The sequence below is a fragment of the Sorex fumeus genome, unplaced genomic scaffold (assembly GCF_029834395.1).
Source record: "Sorex fumeus unplaced genomic scaffold, SorFum_2.1 ptg000061l, whole genome shotgun sequence".
Lineage (NCBI taxonomy): Eukaryota > Metazoa > Chordata > Mammalia > Eulipotyphla > Soricidae > Sorex > Sorex fumeus.
In genome coordinates, this window is record NW_026606118.1 from 43538475 (window position 1) to 43558455 (window position 19981).

Sequence of the window (19981 nt, forward strand, 5' to 3'; positions counted from 1 at the left end):
CCTGAGCATCACCAAGTATGTATGGTCAAAAAAAAAAAAAACAAAGAAACACAAAGACATTAAGAGTCAGCACTATTGCAGATGTGTGAACCAAACTATAATAAGTAAATTTGCAGTGGAAAGGTATGGTATGAGTTTGCTAAGAAGAGGGGATAAGAGAAGGGAAAGGCGGTCATTAGTGAAGGTATGCTGATACTGGTAGAAGGTTTGGTGTTGAAACACTGAATGCCTGAAAATTTGTTGTTAGAGGTTTGTTTTGGTGGGGGGGAGGGTCAGGAGTAATATTACAGTGGGTAGGGCATTTTCTTTGCATGCATGTGAGGATTGGGTCCCCAGTATCCCATATGGTGCTCAGGAGTGATCCCAGAACGTATGCTCTGGTCCACTGGGTGTATTCTAATGAAGAAAGAAAAAAAAAGTGGGAAGAGCATTCTCAGGTGGAAGAAAACTTTTGTGGACTATTAAAAAGTTAAAGTAGGGGCTGGAAAGATAGTACAGCAGGTAAGGCACTTGCCTTGCTCCCAACCTGAGTTTTACTCAGTTCTCCATATGGTCTCCTGAGCCCTGCAGCAGTGATCCCTTAGTGCAGAGTTAGAAGACCTGAGCACTGCTGGCTATGGCCCAATAAGAAACAAAACCAAAAAGAAAATGATTAAAGAGGGGTGGTGGTTTAGAGGATGCAGGGATTTTAAGGTCTGACCAAATGAGACCATTCATTTGCACAGGAATATTGATTATGGGTGATGAAATGTACCAAGGAGACATGATCACTGACCTCGACCATAAAGGAGACTCAATAGAGATCATAGTCAACAAGAAGGATGCTTGCATTTCCATGGGGTCAGTAAAGCCCTCTCAGCGCAGTCTTGGAACATGCTGAATACTTAAATGCTGCTTTCTATAAGATCAGACACTTCTCTGCAGCAAAGTCTTGGCTTTGTTGTCTGTTCACAGAGGGCATTGCTTATGTAATACTCAGATTTATCTGTAATTCTGTCTTTTGACTACGCAAGGAAAAACCAGTGAATGCCAGTTTTATTTACATTAAGGATTTATAAACCCCAAAATGAACATGGAATTAATCCAAGTGTTTTACATTTTTTGAAAAAGCCTGAATCCTAACAAGAATAAAGTTGGTACCATGGGAAGAATAGACTAGCTCATCACAGGTGGATCTAACACATTTTTCATAAGTACAAATTAAGCAGCCCAAAACAAAGGGCACTAAAATGATAAAAGAATACCGGGGCTGGAGCAATAGCACAGCTGGTAGGGTGTTTGCCTTGCACGCAGCTAACATGGCCGACACAGGTTCGATTCCCAGCATCCCATATGGTCCCCCAAGCACCGCCAGGAGCAATTCCTGAGTGCATGAGCCAGGAGGAACCCCTGAGCATCGCCGGGTGTGACCCAAAAAGAAAAAAAAAAGAATACCAATCACCCTTCTGATTTTTTTATATCGGAATTATGTCAACTGTCAGGTATTTTACGTGATGACTCAAGTAATCAAATACTTTAATCACAAATAGAATCAGGTAATATTACAATTAGCAGGAGACTTCCAAAAATAGCAGCAATAGTACTATGTTGATTCATGCTCTTTCAAAGACTGAGTCACAAAGTATAAAACCTAGTGAATTAATTAGGATTGATGACAGCAGACATACTATTACTCTTCTCTTGGTTCTTCTTCCGACCCCCCAGTACCTCGCTTTGCTAGGAGTTCATCATTCTCTAGCTCACGTTAGAATCATACATACGCAACATGTTTCTGAGACTCTCTTACTGGCACTGCTGTGAATATGTCTCAACTCTATCTCCAGAATCTTCCCCTCCTCTGCACTCCAGTCTGTGTTCCCAGGACTGATAGATATTGATGCCTAATTTTTTTAGAAGTCTACCTTGAAATTCACATTCCCCCTTTCAACTCATCTTAACCATCCACAAATCTAGTGTGCTGCTGTTGTTGTTGTTGTTGTTGTTGTTGTTGTTATTGTTGTTGTTGGGGGGAGGGAGGTCTCTCAAGAAGTATGGTCCTGGGGCCCCTCTTGAAGATTCTGAGCAACCAGATTAATGGGTCAGTATGAGGATCTGAGAATGTGGTGCTGCTCAGGCTTTGCTGTGTCAAGGATTACCTGGGCCCCCCTGATGGTGCCTGGGGTTCTCTAGGACTGCTCCTGGTAGTCTCGGGACCACCTCAAACCAGAGTCAACCACATGCAAGGTATGCACCTTAACCCATAGGACCAGAACTCTCTGGTCCTTGTCTGAACGTTTTTTAATACATCCAGATTCTGATTGTTTCTTCCTGCATTCACCCTGGTCCTGCTGCCATCACCTCTTCGTGCATTGTGATGGTGGCATTATTGAATAAATGATTTTTTTAAAAAAACCTGACTCTTCTAAAACCAGCTTCTAATATGTACTATCTTGTGTTTCCTCAAAGTCTATAGGTTTCTCCTAATAAAAATGTATCTAGAACTTAAATTGTACAGTTATCTTTGTCTCTGTCACTAGGACAAATGATCAGTTACCAAACTCATCCAGTTCCAGAACTTTGAAAGAACCTGTCTCTCTTCCGCAACTGTCCTTAAAAAATGACAGTATAGGTTGGAATCACATGCTTGGGTTTGAAATTCAGCTCCACCATTCATTAGATATAAAACCTTGTGAAAATCATTTGAAGTGGGAGGTGTGGGTTGAGGTTTAGTTTTCCACTGACAAAATAGCACCTGTTTTATAGAGGAATTTAGTATCAAATGAGATTAGATATCTAATGCATGTATTTGTACCTGACATAAAGTGGTCGGTCTTTTCCCTTATGCCTGATCCATGCTATGTGTTTCTAGCTCATATTTTATCTTCTTGTCTCATTTTTTTTAGTATATAATAATTGCCAAAATACCTTCCATAGGGACTGCTTTGATTATGCTACTCAATTTCTCAACAAATTTCCAAATTTTCCTACATATGAAAGAAATTATAATTTGAGTGCCTCAAGTTGCTTTGGAGACTATGTGTATATTTTACAATTTAATACACTGTCCTGCCATTGCTCATCGATTTACTCGAGCGGGCCCAGTAACGTCTCCATTTTTTTTGAGACTTGTTGTTACAGTGTTTGGCATATTGAATACGTCACGGGTAGCTTGCCAGGCTCAGCCGTGCAGGCAAGATACTCTCGGTAGCGGAGGAATCGAACCTGGCTACAATTTAATAAAGTCAAATAATTCATCTTGTATTCAAAGTTCACCCAAGTCTGTGCCTCCTCTTCCCAGCAGTAATGACTAATTTTTTTGTGCCACTTAGCTAGGCCACCATACACAAATCTTTGGTGAGCACTAGCCAGTATGGCACTATGAGCAGATTACCTCCTTAATGAAGCTGGGCCCCAATAAGTTTTCACCTCAAGAGAACAGACTGACATCATCCTAGGGAAAAGGAATTCTCTGATCGTCTCCTTTAGACTTCAACTACAATATCTCTTCTTCCCTAGCCTTCAAGTTAAGTGAAGCAATGTCTTAAAACAAGATCTCTGAGAGAGAGAGAGAGAGAGAGAGAGAGAGAGAGAGAGAGAGAGAGAGAGAGAGAGAGAGAGAAGAAAAGTGCTGTCTACAGATACAAGTGTGGGGTAAGGGCTGGAGGGAATATGGGAACATTGGTGGTGGGAATTGTACACTAGTGAAGGGATCAGTGTTGGAACATATGACTGAACCTTGTAACTTGTAACTGCATCTTGCTGTGATTAAGTAAAAAAAAAAATAAAACAACAACAACAAAAAGAAACAAGATCTCTTATTCTCTCTCCCTCTCTCTCTTCCCCCTCTCTCACCCCATTACTTTTTTCTCTTTTCATCTTTTTTCTCTTTATCTCTCTCTCTCTCTCTTTCCACATATATCTCCTACTCTGTGACCACTTCAGCTAGGAGTATTTTTTTTCTTTGACTCTGACTTTGACTATTTTTTAGTGTGTATGGGAGGGTTGGGAGCAATGGGTGAAGAGGGTAGCAGTGCTCAAGGGTCACTCCTGGCTCTATATTTAGGTATTACTACTAGTAATGCTCAGGGGACCATCTGCAGGGATCAAACTTATTCAAGCACCTTTTTGGTTTTTTGGGTGGGTGTTTTGGGTGTTGAGGTGATTTGTATTTTTAATAATTGCCCTATAAGGAAGTTATGCTGTCCCACTTTTCCCACTGTTTCCTAGAGAATGCTACTTAACATCTCTGAGCCTTTACTAACTCATAATAAAATTAGAATAATTATCTTATTAAGTTGATGTGTATGGATTGTAAATCACATAATACAGTGTGAAAATAGTACTCAATTTCACTAAGCTCTAGTGCAGCATGTGTGACAATGAAATGAGCCATATTATGTCCTGTCAAGTTCAGGAATGAAGACAGATCTTCAAGCTAAATAATAACTGAGAATCGTAGAGCATAACCAATCTGATCTAAAAATGAGCACATAAGGACATAAATATGTAAGGCAGGTCCATAGTCAGAAGACAGAGAGTTGTCTAGATTTAATATTTAAGATCCCGGGCATGCATCCACTTGGGTAAAATGCAAGCAATCACAGGACTTCAAGCCGATGAAATGCTTAGCTCCATGGAGTTTCACCCTTTTTGTCTAGTAGTTAGTACCCCTGGTCATAGGGACCTCAGAATTACCAACCAGTCTCCTTGCATATGAAGGTTTTAAAATGATGTATGTTGTTTTGGAGTTACATTTTAAAAGGGAAAGTGCATACCCTCTATCCCCTTTTTCATATTGCTCATGAACATAATTAAACATCTTGGTCTATGATGACAGGGAACTTACTGAAGAGAAGCATGCCAGAAAGGTAGCAAAAACCTAGGTTCTGGTTATTATAAACTGTCATGTTGAACCCTGAGTTGCTTCAACTTGTGTTTAAATATTTCTTGTTCTCAGAACACCCAAATAATACATAGAAGATGATAGGAAAGTTTGTTAGTGGTCTAACAGTAAGACATCAGAAATAGCTTAGGTATGCAGGGCAGGCTAAATGCATGAACTTTCTACTCTGGGAGGTGCCAACCTTGACTGCAAGGTTAATCCCTTCCCTTTTGGCTACTGAACACAGCAAGTCAGAGCTCCCATATTGAGTTCCTTTCTGCAATTTGACCCAGGTCTCTCAAGCCAACTCTGAACCTCTGGAACTCTTTTTTCCTAGGCAAGTTTGATTGTATGGTCATAGGCCTTAGTTTTGTTCCTGAGTTTCCCTCCTAGCTGTGATGGAAATAATAACTAAAGGCTTAATTTCATAACAGGGGACAAACTATCTGGTCCTAAAAGCCAGTGGAATGACCACTTACTGAGTATTATGTAGGTATTTCTCTAATGTTCATGTACTTTAATCTGAGCCCAGTAGTTAAGAAATTCTCCAGGCAAAGGTATAGAACTCCTTTTTTGAGAATTCCTTCTCAAGAACAGTTTGAAACTCATTCTGATTACCTGTAAACATTATTTCTCTGTCACTATCACTGTACTCCCGTTGTTCATTGATTTGCTTGAGTGGGCCCAGTAACATCTCCATTGTGACACTTGTTACTGTGTTTGGCATATCGAATACATCAAGGGTGGCTTGCCAGGCTTTGCAGTGCGGGCAAGATACTCTCAGTAGCTTGCCGGGCTCTCTGAGAAGGGTGGAGGAATTGAACCTGGGTCAGCCAGATCGGCCTCATGCAAGGCAAACGCCTTACCCACTATGCTATCACTCCAACCCATTCTTTCTCTATATCCTACTAATACCAAACTGTCTCTCTGGTGCTGGAGAGATAGTACAATGGGTAAAGCACTTGCCTTGCACACAGCTGAGCTGGGTTTGATCCCCCAGAATCCTATATGGTCCTGGGAGCACTGCCAGAAATAATTCCTGAATGCAGAACGAGGAGTTACCCCTGAATATCACCATGTGTGCCTCCCCCCCCCCAAAAAAAGAAACAAAAATAAACTCTCATTTGAAGAATTTTTTTTTACTGAAATAAAAGTTACATGACAAAATTTACTACTTTTTTTTTTTTTTTGCTTTTTGGGTCGCACCCGGCAATGCACAGGGGTTCCTCCTGGCTCATGCACTCAGGAATCACTCCTGGCGGTGCTTAGGGAACCATATGGGATGCTGGGAATCGAACCTGGGTCAACCACGTGCAAGGCAAATGCCCTACCCGCTATGCTATCACTCCAGCCTCAAAATTTACTACTTTTTTAAGTGTAATGAATGACAACGGCCAAGACTCAGAGACCATAAAATCCAGCTCCCGGACGAGAACAGTGCAGTCTGCCCCTGCGCCTGGCTGTTCCTCACCGGAGCCCGTTGGAGGGGAGCGGGTTGAGCTTTCCTCCCCGCCCCGACCAGGGCTCCGGCAGCCGAAGACCTCCAGGACCAGCCACCACCATGCTGAGACCACTCTCCGCACACCTGAAGGTACTGGCAGAGGCACAAATCCACGTGGGTTCCGGGGCCGAGATCTCCCAGCCTACTCGGATTGGAGTCGAGCATCCTCCACCCAGATCCTCCAAATTCCAGTAGGCGGGGGTCACACCCACCACCTGGCCCCCTGGCGCCGTGTAATCCCATCAGCGGCCAAGACTCAGAGACTATAAAAGCCAGCTCCCGGAACCGCGCGGCCGCGACATCTTCTCAGGACATCTTTTATGACATCTTACTATCTCATTCTTACTTTGGACAAACTTGAAGGCTATCGAATGTAGCCTGCCCACAGGGCAGAGTCTGGCAAACTCCCCGTGGTGTACCAAATATGCCAAATACCAGTAACAATGATGGGTCTCATTCTCCTAAAGAGCCTTGAATATAATCTCAGGGTTAGGATGAAAGAGACGTTACTGGGGCCTGCTCGAGGCAATCGACGAATGAAATGAATGACACAATTTAACAGCATTAAGTGCATTCTCTTTGCTGTGTGGCTATCAGCACTCTCCATCTCTAAACTTGATCATCATCCCAACCTCAAATCCTCACCCCATTAAACATTAACCTCCAATTGCTTCCAGCCCTTGATAACCTCTGTTCTACTTTATGTCTCTAATGAAGTTGCCAATAATCAGTAAAATTATGCTTTATATCTCAATATAACTGGAATCATACAATATTTGTCTACCACTTCATTTAGTATAATGTTTTCAAGATTCTGCTTGCAGACATAACAAAAAATCACTATGGAATTTAAAGTTATTAGGGAGGATATGTTGCATCGCACCATAGAAAATACAAAGTTGAAGTAAGTGGCATAGATCATCTTTCTAAGAAACATATGAGGTTATAACAAGTAAGACAAATACAGGAAAGACCAGTAAAATAACAGTGCTAAAAGTTATTTTGGGGGCTATAAAGGAAAGATCATATTTGATTGGGGGGAATTTATAAAGTCTTTGTAGATGACTCAGAAAATTTGCTTCTCAAGAAGAGCACTGTGGCATATGCTCTGAAAGGTGAATAGATGTTCAGTGCATAAAATTTGGAGAAGAGAGGGAGAGAACATCAATTCTAGCAAAAAGAAAGAGTGTGGAAACACACCAGCACATACAATCACAAGTTATATTTCTAAATGTTAGTTTTGGGTAGAAAAGACACCAATATAGGATAGTTTCAGGGGAATATTTCAAAGTGATGAGTTGGGAATTTGTAGAAATAGCCCAGAATTACAAGCTGGAGATCTGCTCTGCTGACTGTAAAAGACAGCCAAGGACTGAGAGCACAGGGCTTTAATGGCAGGTCAGAAATATTTTGAAAGGTCATAAAAATTTCTCTGAGACTTGAATTATCATGTAAAAAATGAGGATTATATGTTATATTCACTGCTTTAGGAAAATGTATCTCCCCTAAAATGTTCTATTTCTAGGAGGTAGCAGAAAAAAATTATGACTATCCATGAAGCAACTTGGCACAACAAATATTGATGCACTGAAATGGGTACATAATAGATTGTAGTTAGCATAAAATTCAGGAATATTTTACAATTTCCAGATAAATTTTTTTAATGCCCTAACTAGAACAGTTGTGAGACTAAGTAAGGTAGAAACACAAACCTCTGTAGGATGCTAGGACGAGAGATGGTGCAGAAGAAGGTGTCTTCTTTAGGAATCCATGGTCTTGGGCCACATGAAACACTCATTGCTCTCCAAGAGGTCAAGATGCTTCCGTACTGGTCATCCCTCCCCTCAGAAGCTTCTTGACTTTCAGAACTATAGCTTAAAGATTTCCAGCACAGGATATTCAAACTGAACCAATCCCAGAAGGGTCATGAGACAGACTGACTCAGGATAAAGCGATCTTTTCCAGTGTAACTAATCTGGTGGTGAGTATAGATTAAAAAATTCTGTAATTTTCAGAAAATGAGGAATAAAAAGAAACTGATTACCTTCCAGGAACTTGGTGTGTCTTTGAAGAAGTGACAGATGGGTCAGTGCTCAGGCTTGGCAAGGTGGTGCTGGTTCGGGACCACAAGAATTACACCTGATGGTACTGGGGGTCTGGGGATGACAGTTGGGGCCTTCAGCATACAAGGTGTGCTGTTTTTGCTATCTCCCAGGCCCAGCACTAAAGAATTTTTTTTTTTTGCTTTTTGGGTCACACCCAGTGATGCACAGGGGTCACTCCTGGCTCTGCACTCAGGAATTACTCCTGGCGGTGCTCAGGGGACCATATGGGATGCTGAGAATCGAACCCAGGTCGGCCGCGTGCAAGGGAAATGCCCTACCCACTGTACTATCGCTCCAGCCCCCAGTACTGAAGAATTTTTAAGGATAAAGTTTTACGTTTGAGTTGTAGGGCACAGCAGAGGTGGGGTAGGGTCGAGGGTGGGGATCACACCCTGTGGGCCCAGGGGCTATTTCTGGCTCTATGCGCAGGAGTGACCCTAGGAAGTGCTTGGGGACTATGTGTGATGCCAAAGAATTGAACCAAGGTCATTCACATGCAAGGCAAATGCCTTAACCTCTGTTCTATCTCTCAGGCCCCAAGGATAGTTTTGTGGCCTTGGAAGGGATAAACTTTAGGATTCAGGAGAGAAAGAAGTCATCTTTAATAGCTGGAGAAACATGTCCAAGTGGTAAAACCAAACAAACAAACAACCAACAACAACAAAAACAGGCACAGAGGTTTCAGAGCTGCTCAATTTCGAGAATCTAAGGCTGTTCCTCATTTCCTGATCATAGAGGCAGACTTTTGAGACCTCTGAGTATTACAATGGTCACTGACCAGACCTGTAGTATAGCTTTCCTGATCCTCAGAAAGCATTATGAGCAAGCTGTCCCAGAGAAGCTTCCAGGCCCTTTGGGATTGCAGAGCCAAGGGTGACAGATTGCTGAGTGGTAGGTTCTGCTGTCAGGATTCTGCAGTGGGGGGGTCACAAGGCTGGCAATGCCACTAAACAGTAAGCAACTACCAGTCAAGGCAGCTGAAGTCTGGCAATGCCCTCTGGGGGGAACCGAGGCTTCAATCTGGAAAGGGGAGTGTTTGGGTAGGTGAACCGTGACCCCTCTCTTAAAAAAGAAACCATCAGGGCTGGAGCAATAGTACAGAGGGCAGGGCATTTGCTTTGCACTTGGCTGACTGGATTCAATTCCTGGTATCCCATGGATGATCACCTGAGCACCACCAGGAGTAATTCCTGAGTGCTAAACTGGAGTGCTGAGCCAAGAGTAACCCCTGAGCATCTTGGTCTCTGAACTAAAAAGCAAAAAAAAAATGGAAACTATCATGCTGGGGATGGATTCAGGTGGTAAGGCACAAGCTTCGCTTATTGGATGTCCTGGTCTGGATACCAGGTACCAAAGAGTCTCCTGGCACTGCATGGATCCAGCACCACTGCTCCTTGAGCACTACCAGGTGTGGTCCCCACAAAAATTAATAAAATAAATGAATGAAGTGAAGAAGAAAACTTACCAGAAAGGGATTGAAACCACGATAGTTTGCTGCTTTTGCTATACCCAGGCTTGTGCTTCCTGTCATTATTGATATTCCTAGTCTCACCTTGAGGTTCTAGGAATGAGTATGTCATCCTAGCCATTGGCGGTTTAATGGGCATGTCTTAAGTTATTTCTTCAATGCATTTTAGTACCTTCAGCAGGAATGCACACCAGGATTTGTGATAAATAATTCTGATCAGGATGATCAAAAGCTGTAGCAACATGACTTCCTTTTTTTCTTTCACTCTGATTTATCTTTACTGTGTTCTTTGAGATACAGCTACTCCTATTTATTACTGCTAATTCTGACGCAGAATCTTCCTGAAGGGTATTATCATTTCCTTCCCTCCTTCCCCAACATACATGTATGCTAAAAATATTTCCTGTAAATGGGGGAAATTTATAGCAAACAAAGAATGCTCCATCAGTTCGAGTTTTCAGAGGAATCCGAAAGGAATCGAAGCGAGTACATTTTGCTAAGCTGAGCACAATAGCACCATGATAACTCTGTGGAAGAACAAGGGAAGGCATGACGAAGAAAATGTAAAATGCATAATTGGACAGTCTCAAGCAATAGCTCTGTGACATGAATATGATATCAAATATCTCTTGCATAATCAAGTGTATCATTTGCATAAGCTTTAGTTAAGTATTGGACACTTCTGAGCACATTGCATGGGCCATCTAATTTAATCTTCATGTCAAAACTATGAGGTCATTGGGGCTGGAGCAATAGCACAGCGGGTAGGACTTTTGCCTTGCACGCAGCCAACCCGGGTTCGATTCCCAGAATTCCATATGGTCCCTGAGCACTGCCAGGGGTAATTCCTGAGTGCAGAGCTAAGAGTAACCCCTGTGCATCACCAGGTGTGACCCAAAAAGAAAAAAAAAACTATGAGGTCATCGTTTATTCTGTGAGACTGGGTACATTAATAATGATGAAATTCACAAGTCTGGGAAAATGAGGCCCAAGATACTATTTGCTTTTTCAGTATATGTGCTGCTGAATCAAGCACACTATTTGTTTTTTGTTTTTATTTGCTATTTTTATTTACGCATTGTGATTTGCAGTACTGTTAATGATCGATCGTTGCAGGCGTACAACATTCCAGCTCACATCCACCACCAGTGTCAGCATTGTTGCACCAATATCTCCTGGTTCCAAAGCAGTCACCCCCCCAACCAACCAACCACCATTTTGAAAAACTACTTTTTTTTTACTAGATTGCTTGGGTTACATGTGTACAATAGCATCAGTGCTTACAGATTTGATGTGAGTTACCTCACCTCTCTACCACCAAAGTTCTCAGAGAGTCAGTGTTCCTTTTTCACCTCCATGATTTTAAAGAACTAGATTAAGTTTTAAATTTATGTCTGACTGACTCCAAATTCATTTCTCAGATCTCTTTGCAATTATAATTGAGCACCTACTCTGAGCTAAACAAAGCTGACAATGAGCATCATCCACACAGTTTATCATCTAGCAATGGTCCCAGACGGTAATCATTTCATTGAGTTAAAATGTTAATACACACCAGGAACAAATGGTAAAAGATATTCCTGAGTATATTTTAGACTCCCACAGAACACCAGTGTTAGGTGCCTGATAAAATACCGGTTGAATTTTGATTAGGGTTTCTAGGAAATCCAGTTTAGTGGAGGAAAGAATAGATTTTTTTCTCAGATGGTGGTATTGAAACTGAAACATGGAGGATGATTTTAGATCTGTTGGAGTTAGAAGTTTGCAGAGAAGGGGTGGTTTGAGCTTACCTTTAGAGGTAAGGTCTTTACATTTGAGAAAGTCGACTGATGAATTTGAAATATAGAGGCTCTGAGTGAGAGTAAATTAGGAGAGGAGAGATACTGTGTGAGACTACCTGTGTAAGTAAAGTTCAAATCTTTTTTTTTTAATTTGCAACACCATGATTTGTCATACAAAATGGAATGTCATGTATACAATATTCATGTAAATGTCATGTATACAAAATGGAATGTCATGTATACAATATTCTAGTACCACATCCTCCACCAGCGTGTTAGTTTCCCAACACCATAGAAATACATTAGAAATTTTAAATTAGAATTTTATTAGAAGCAAATTATATAAAGATATTTGGGAAATTCCCCAAATAATGTGATAAGTAAATAGCTCCTCCCAGATAACTCCTAGATTTATTATAAAGAATAAATTCAAAAGAAAATTGGAAGATATTATGAGATAAATGAAAATGAAAGTAACACATAAAATTTGTGGGCTGTACCTACAGAAATAATTACAGGGAAAGTTATGACATTTTATTTATTTATTTCCAGACCTACCTGCCTGATTTACAGCATTTTGAAAACCTGTACTAGGAAAAAGAAAGGTCTCAAATCAGTGACCTCTGTTTCCACCTGGAAAATTAGAAGAAAACAACAAATGAGGGCTAGAAACATGGCAGGAGGGTGGGTCCACCTGCTTCATGCTCAGAAGTCCCTGAATACTTGCCACAATGTCTCTTCAACATCTATCACCAATAACAGTAATAAATATTTTCTTGTTATGAGAATTTTTAGCTATCTGTCAGTAGCTAAACAGTTACACCCTCCAACTGCCGTGTAACCCCAACAAAGGCCAGGATCCAAAGATTATCACAACAAGCTCCCGGGAGAGCACAAGGCAGAGTCTCCTACCCTGTGTCTGACTATCCTCGCCAGGGCCCAACAGCTGAAGACTTCCAGGCCCCAACCAAGGCCTTACTGGAGCCACTCTCCACACACTTGGATAAGCCTCAGACATAACCGAACTGGCAGAGGAACCCAGGTGTGTGGGACCCAGGACTGAGATCTCTAAGCCTGCACGGTTTGGGACTGGACCTGTCAGTAGCTAAACAGTTACACCCTCCAACTGCCGTGTAACCCCAACAAAGGCCAGGATCCAAAGATTATCACAACAAGCTCCCGGGAGCGCGCGGCCGCATTCGCGGCCGCGCGACTATTTATTTAATAATTTTCAGGATACCTTAAATATCCTTAAATATCCAACCCACACGGCAGAGCCTGGCAAGCTATCCGTGATCTATGCCAAATAGACCAAATTGATATGCCAAATCCAGTAATAAATGGATCTCATTCCCCTAACCCTGATTATGCAGAGTCGAGAAGGATATGGAAGGAGAAGCTGATAAAACACCAAGGCAGACATGGGCTGCCAAAACGCAGAAAAACAAAAATGATTGTCTGTACTTTTAATGCTCGTACGCTGGCATCTGCTGCATCCATTGAAGACCTTATGGTACAAGCACGAAAGATCAAGTACGACATCATTGGTCTGACCGAAACGAGAAGACATCAATCCCATCATGCTGTTTTCGACACTGGAGAAGAACTGTTCCTTGGAACATGTGATAAAAGAGGCGTCGGTGGTGTCGGTATCCTTGTCAACACAAACTTAGTCACAAGCATTGATTCATTTGAATGCCTAACAACCCGAATCGGACGATTACACTTGAATAAATGTGGCTCACTACCGGCAGTTTCTATCTTTGTTGTCTACGCACCAACATCCAGTTATGGTGAAAGAGAAACTGAGAAATTCTACATGGAGCTGGAGAAATTCTATAAAGAAGATCACACCTTCTACAAGATCATTGTCGGTGATTTTAATGCCAAGATAGGACCAAGAAGATCAGTCGATGAACTCCACATCGGAACCCATGGCCTGGAATGGAACGAACAAGGTGACAGACTGTCTGAGTTCATCATGTCAACCAAAACCTTCCATGGTAACTCACAATTCCAAAAGGCTGAATCTAAACGTTGGACATGGGAGTCTCCCGATGGACGGTTCCACAATGAAATAGACCACATCATATTCAATCGGCGGTTTTGCCTAACCGATGTTGCTGTTGTCCCAAAATTCCAAACGGGATCAGACCACCGTCTTCTTCGTGCAAAATTCTACCTCACAGAACGAGGAGAAAAGAATGCAAGGTTTAAGAAGAAGACTCCCAGAACAACCACCAACTGGGAACTCTTTGGCTCTGTTGCAGCAACATGGGAAGATGCCGTCATTGACAACATTGATGAGGAATACGATCGAATGATTCAGCACCTCCATGATTGTGCAAAGAATGCCAAGAGAGAGATAACCACAAAAAACCGTCTTTCTTCGAACACTCTTGAACTTATTCGCCAACGTGGCGTGGCACGTGCCTCAGGCAACCACAAGCAAACGTCCGAACTGGCAAAACAGTGCAGAAAAGCCATCAAGGATGACCTCAAAAACAGGAGAGCAGCAGTACTGGTAGATGCAGCAGAAGCTGGGAAAAACATTCGTAATGCCCGCCTGTCCTTCACCAACTACAAAACCAAGATGACTGCCCTCCGACATCATGATGGATCTATCACATCTTCCAGAAGGGCAATGGAGAAGATTATTCATGAATTCTACTCAGATCTCTTTAATAGCCACATCCACTTGCCCACATACCACATACCACATGATGGATATGTCATTCCCAATGTTCTCCCTTCCGAAATCCAACATGCCATCTCGTCGGTAAAGAAACAAAAAGCACCTGGCCCAGACAAGATCAGACCTGAACACCTGAAGAACTTACCATCAGTACTCATCAATACATTAGCTCGACTCTTCACACGCTACCTGTCTGAATGCAAGGTTCCATCCCAATGGAAAACCAGCAAGACTGTACTACTATACAAGAAAGGAGACATCCACGACATTGGCAACTATCGCCCAATCTGCCTATTGTCTGTCATCTACAAACTATTCACTCGAGTCATCCTGAATAGGATTAGCAGAACACTAGATGAAGGACAACCATGTGAACAAGCTGGATTCCGAAAAGGATTCAGTACCATCGACCATATCCACACAATAACCAAGCTCATTGAGGTATCTCGGGAGTTCAAGATGCCGCTCTGTCTAACGTTCATTGATTTAAAGAAGGCCTTTGATTCTGTTGAGACGGAAGCGGTCATGGAAGCCCTAGCCAATCAGGGCGTACAAACTCAATACATCAGGATCCTTCGTGAGCTCTATTGCGGATTCACTACCAAGATCTCACCATTCTACAAAGAAGTAATCATCCATATCAAGAGAGGGGTTCGGCAGGGTGATACCATTTCACCAAAACTCTTCAGTGCCACCCTCGAGAATATCATGCGACGACTAGAATGGGAAAACATGGGAGTGAAGATAGATGGTCGGCAACTACACCACCTCCGCTTTGCTGATGACATCGTTCTAATAACACCAAACATCAGCCAAGCGGCACAAATGCTTGCGGACTTTGACCGTGAGTGTGGAAAGGTTGGACTACAGCTGAATCTTACAAAGACAATGTTTATGAGAAACAGCCTTGTTCCTGACGCTCCATTCGCTCTCAACGGAACCACCATCTCCGAATGCAACAGTTATATATACTTAGGTCGAGAAATCAACATGATGAATGACCTGGCACCTGAGTTACGCAGGAGGAAGAGAGCGGCTTGGAATGCCTTCAAGAGCATTGAAGAAATAACTAAAAGGACAAAGAACCTCCAACTACGAGCACATCTCTTTGATTCCACTATTCTTCCTGCATTAACATATGCCTCAGAGACCTGGACCCTACAAAAACAGGATGAGAACACTATTCGGGTCTCTCAAAGAGGAATCGAAAGAACTATGCTTGGAATATCACGATTCACTCAAATGAGAGATAGAATCCGGAGTTCTGATCTTCGTCAACGCTCAAGAATCAGAGACGCTGTCTCATTTGCCAAGACATCAAAAATCAGATGGGCTGGACATGTAATGAGGTTTACAGACAACCGCTGGACTAGAGCCATTACTGATTGGATTCCACGAGACATCAAAAGATCACGTGGACGCCCACCTATAAGATGGTCAGACTTCTTCGTCAAGACCCTAAATGATCGGTTTGAGGCTCTACATGTTCCTAAAACGAACAGATACCATTGGGCTACGCTAGCACGCAACCGGGATGAATGGAGACGTTACTGGCACCCGCTCGAATAAATCGATGAATAACGGGGATTAAGTGATTAAGTGATGAGAATTTTTAGATCTATTCTCTTAGTTCTCAAGAATGTGATAGTCTCATTAATGATGGTCATTAATATGGGTATCCCAGGAAATTCACTGTTTAGCTGGAAGTTTTGCACCTTAGACCCACTTCATCCCTTTTACACAGTCCTACATCTGATACCCATCATTCAGTTCTCTGAACCTGGAAGCTGTTGGGGCTTAGGAGGGGGTGTTCACTGGTTTTTAAATTGCATATATAAATGAGATCATGTACTATTTGTTTTCTTTATTTATGAACCATATAGTTTTAAATTTTTTGATTCTAGGAGCAGTATGCTGCCAGTGAAGAGCTTTAATAAGGAGTGTTATTAGTGCACTTTCATGGATTGGCAGTGAATTTTAAATTGATCGCAGTAGCCTAGACTTGGACTAGGGTGATGGCAATGGAGGAAGGGTGAAATAAATAGATCCTTAGCAGGGGAAAAAGGGTGAGAGAGGAAGATAGAGGAAGTGTATCAGTCATAGAACTGTATTAGCTTTTTATTTCTGTGTAACAAATTACCCAAAGCAACAAATATTTATTGTTTCACTCAATGTCTTTAAAGGTCAAGAATCTGGGAACAGATTGCTCTGGCTCTGTTTCTCATGAGCTTGCAGTCAAACTGTGGCAGGTGTTGTGGTCCTCTAAATTTTGACAAAAATTAAAGGATCCAGTCCAACTTTCAGCACTCACATGGTTGTTTCGAGGTTCTCTTTCTACGTGGGGGAGGCTTGATCTATGGAACTACTTCCCCAAAGCCAATCATCAGATTGGTAGATGAATCAGAGAGAACAAGAGATTGTGAAGGAATTTGCATTATTTTTTAATTTAGTCTCAGAAGGTATATACTATTACTTATGCTATTCTACTGTTTATTTAGATCAAGAGGTGTTTTTTGTTTGTTTGTTTAGACACCAGGATCTGAAATCCTATTAATAGTAATGTTTCAAACATGCAGTTTTATGCACCATTACTACCACCAGAGTTTCAGCAGTCCTTCAAAACTGACTCTAGGTCAGACCAAGTCTGATCCAGGCTACACAAGGATCTGAACACAAGGATTCCATGATGGAGACTGATTTCTACCAGGTCCTTCTGACAAAAAAAGACGATTATGAAAATTAAACCATATGCACACAAGTGCATGTGTGTATGTTTGTGTGTGTGTAACTAGTGAGTAGCTTTTCTTACAGTGGCACACTTTATAAAGATGTGTGCAGGAAAACCACAGTAGATAATGCAAGAGACCAATGCCAGAAACAGCACAACTGTCATCCCCACACACAAAAGGACAAAAGGACTAGAGGTTGTAAGAATTCTGAAGGCGAAAGAGAATCATGGCCAACCCCCCTGATCTTGAGAGGAGCCCTGCTGTCCTGTGGATAACAGAATTCCTCCTTGTTATTCTTCCTTGAAGGGGAGTTGATATTCAGAGTGATAGTACAGCAGGTAGGGCATTTGCCTTCCATGCAGCTGACCTGGGTTCCATCCCAGCACCCCATATGGTCTCTGAGCTCAGAGCCATGAGTAAACCTCCGAACACTGCAAAGTGTTGGGGGGGAGGGGGGAAATGAAAAATAAAATACACAGACAGACTTCACTTGCAGAGCAGAGGGAGGGGACAACCTCACTTGTAGAAAAGAGGAAGGGCTACAGGCCAGGAAGCCCGAGAACACCAGACCTTCCCTGGGCAGGGCAGCAGATGGATGGAGATTGCACCCACTAAAGCAGGTTACCTATCAAGCATGATTCTCTAGTTTTGTTCCTGAATAGTGATGTAATTTGCTAATAGTATAATTTGTCACAATATCCCTTAAATGTGCTTTTCCACCATCCCGTCCCCTGTCAATGCCCCCCAAACTTTTCTTCCATGGAGCTAACTTTGAGAGACAATGAAAACTTAGGACTTTCTAGTAGTTTTAGCAATTGAATCCAGCTCTTTTCCTTTCCTTTCCTTTCCCTTTCTTTCCTTTCCTTTCCTCTCCTTTCCTTTCATTTCCTTTTCTCTTCTTTCTTTCTCTTTTCTGATTGACTTAATTTTTTTCCAAAGAATAAAAAATTACTCTAAACTAATGAATAATTTTTATGTCTTAGACATGAAGGAGCTTAGAGAATCAAAACAAGACATGCAGAAAATGACTCACAGAGCATAGAATTAGGGTCATACTGGTTTTTCCAAGAGGTAGGAAAAATCATCGGTCTCCTCGGAGCACTGCTCTTGAAATAAATTCTATTCCATTTTTTTAAACAGCCATGAATTACTCTGCTCATAATGCAATGTCTGAGAATAAAATATCATCAATCAGTGCAGAGAGAACCTTGCATACAGGAGGTATGCAAGGTTTGTAGCACCACATGGTTCTTTATGCACTACTGGAGGTCATCACCAAGCACAAAATCAGGAGCAGCCCCTGAGTACTGCAAGTTATGATCAAAACACCAATAAATGTGTCTATACATATCAAATAGATATATATACATATTTGTATGTTAAGTAGATATGTAATATACACACAATATATGTATGTTAGATAACCAACTTCTATCAGTGCCTGCTTTTGGCAAAAAGAAAGGACTCCTGACAGACCGTCTCAAAGTGCCTGTCATCTCCAACAAGAAACTCAGCATGGGGCTGGAGCAATAGCACAGCGGGTAAGGCGTTTGCCTTGCACGCGACCAACCCCAGTTCGATTCCCAGCATCCCATATGGTCCCCAAGCACCACCAGGAGTGATTCCTGAGTGCAGAGCCAGGAGTAATCCCTGAGCATTGCTGGGTGTGACCCAAAAAGCAAAAAAAAAAATTTTTAAGTATCATTAAAAAAAAAAAAAAGAAAGAAACTAAGCATGCTCCTGAGAACAGTTGGGCTGGATCGGAGAGATAGGAATAATAGGGATTTAGGCAGTTTTCTTTGTATATATTGCATGTAGCCAACTTTGATTCAATCCCCAGTATCACAGACAGTCTCGCAAGCACTACCCTCCGCACAGAGCCAACAGTAAGCCTTGAACGCAGCCAGGTGTGCCCCATGCCCACTGAAAACAAAACAAAAACAAAACAGGTGAGCAAACAGGTGCAGGGAAACCAAAGAACAGCAGATGCCAACTATAATCTGGGACATGATTTTGCTCCAGGGTCCCTGCTGAGATGAGGATAAGGGGACTATTGATGTGAAAGAAATCAGAAATTTATAGTTCTTTTTTTTAATAATAATTTTTTAAAAAAATAATATCAATAGTCACACCGATTAGCACTGTAGCACTGTCTTCCCATTGTTCATCGATTTGCTCGAAAGGGCACCAGTAACATCTCCATTGTGAGACTTGTTCTTACTGTTTTTGGCATATCGAATACGCCATGGGGAGCTTGCCAGGCTCTGCCATGCAGACGGGATACTTTCGGTAGCTTGCGGGGGGTCTCCAAGAGAGACGGAGTAATTGAACCCGGGTCAGCCGCGTGCAAGGCAAATGCCCTACCCACTGTGCTATCGCTTCAGCCCTACACACTGACATTAGAAGAGAAAACAGTGGGGAAAACACAGGTAAATAAATGGTAAAGATAAAAGAAATAGGGAACTAAAAGAAAAACTGAAATATGCTAATATTTCAAAGGCAGATCAGGCTCTCACCACAAAAAGTGGCAATAGTTGATCTCAGATTGGTTCACTATTCACTTGACCCAAAAAGCTCTACAAAATCATGCAAATCAAAGGGTTCAGATCTTCAAGCTCATCTTAAGAACACTTGTGAAATTATTCAGACCATTAGAAAGACCATGCATATTCAAAAAGTCACCACATATTTGAAGAATGTCATGCTCCAGAAGTAATGTGAGCAATTAGTGACTGTAATATGCAGGGGAAAATGTGCCCAGGTCAAATTGTGGGGCCACATGATAGGTTGGTGGCCCCAAAGGAGTGCTGCACTTGTTTTACTGCATGTTTTAAAATGCTG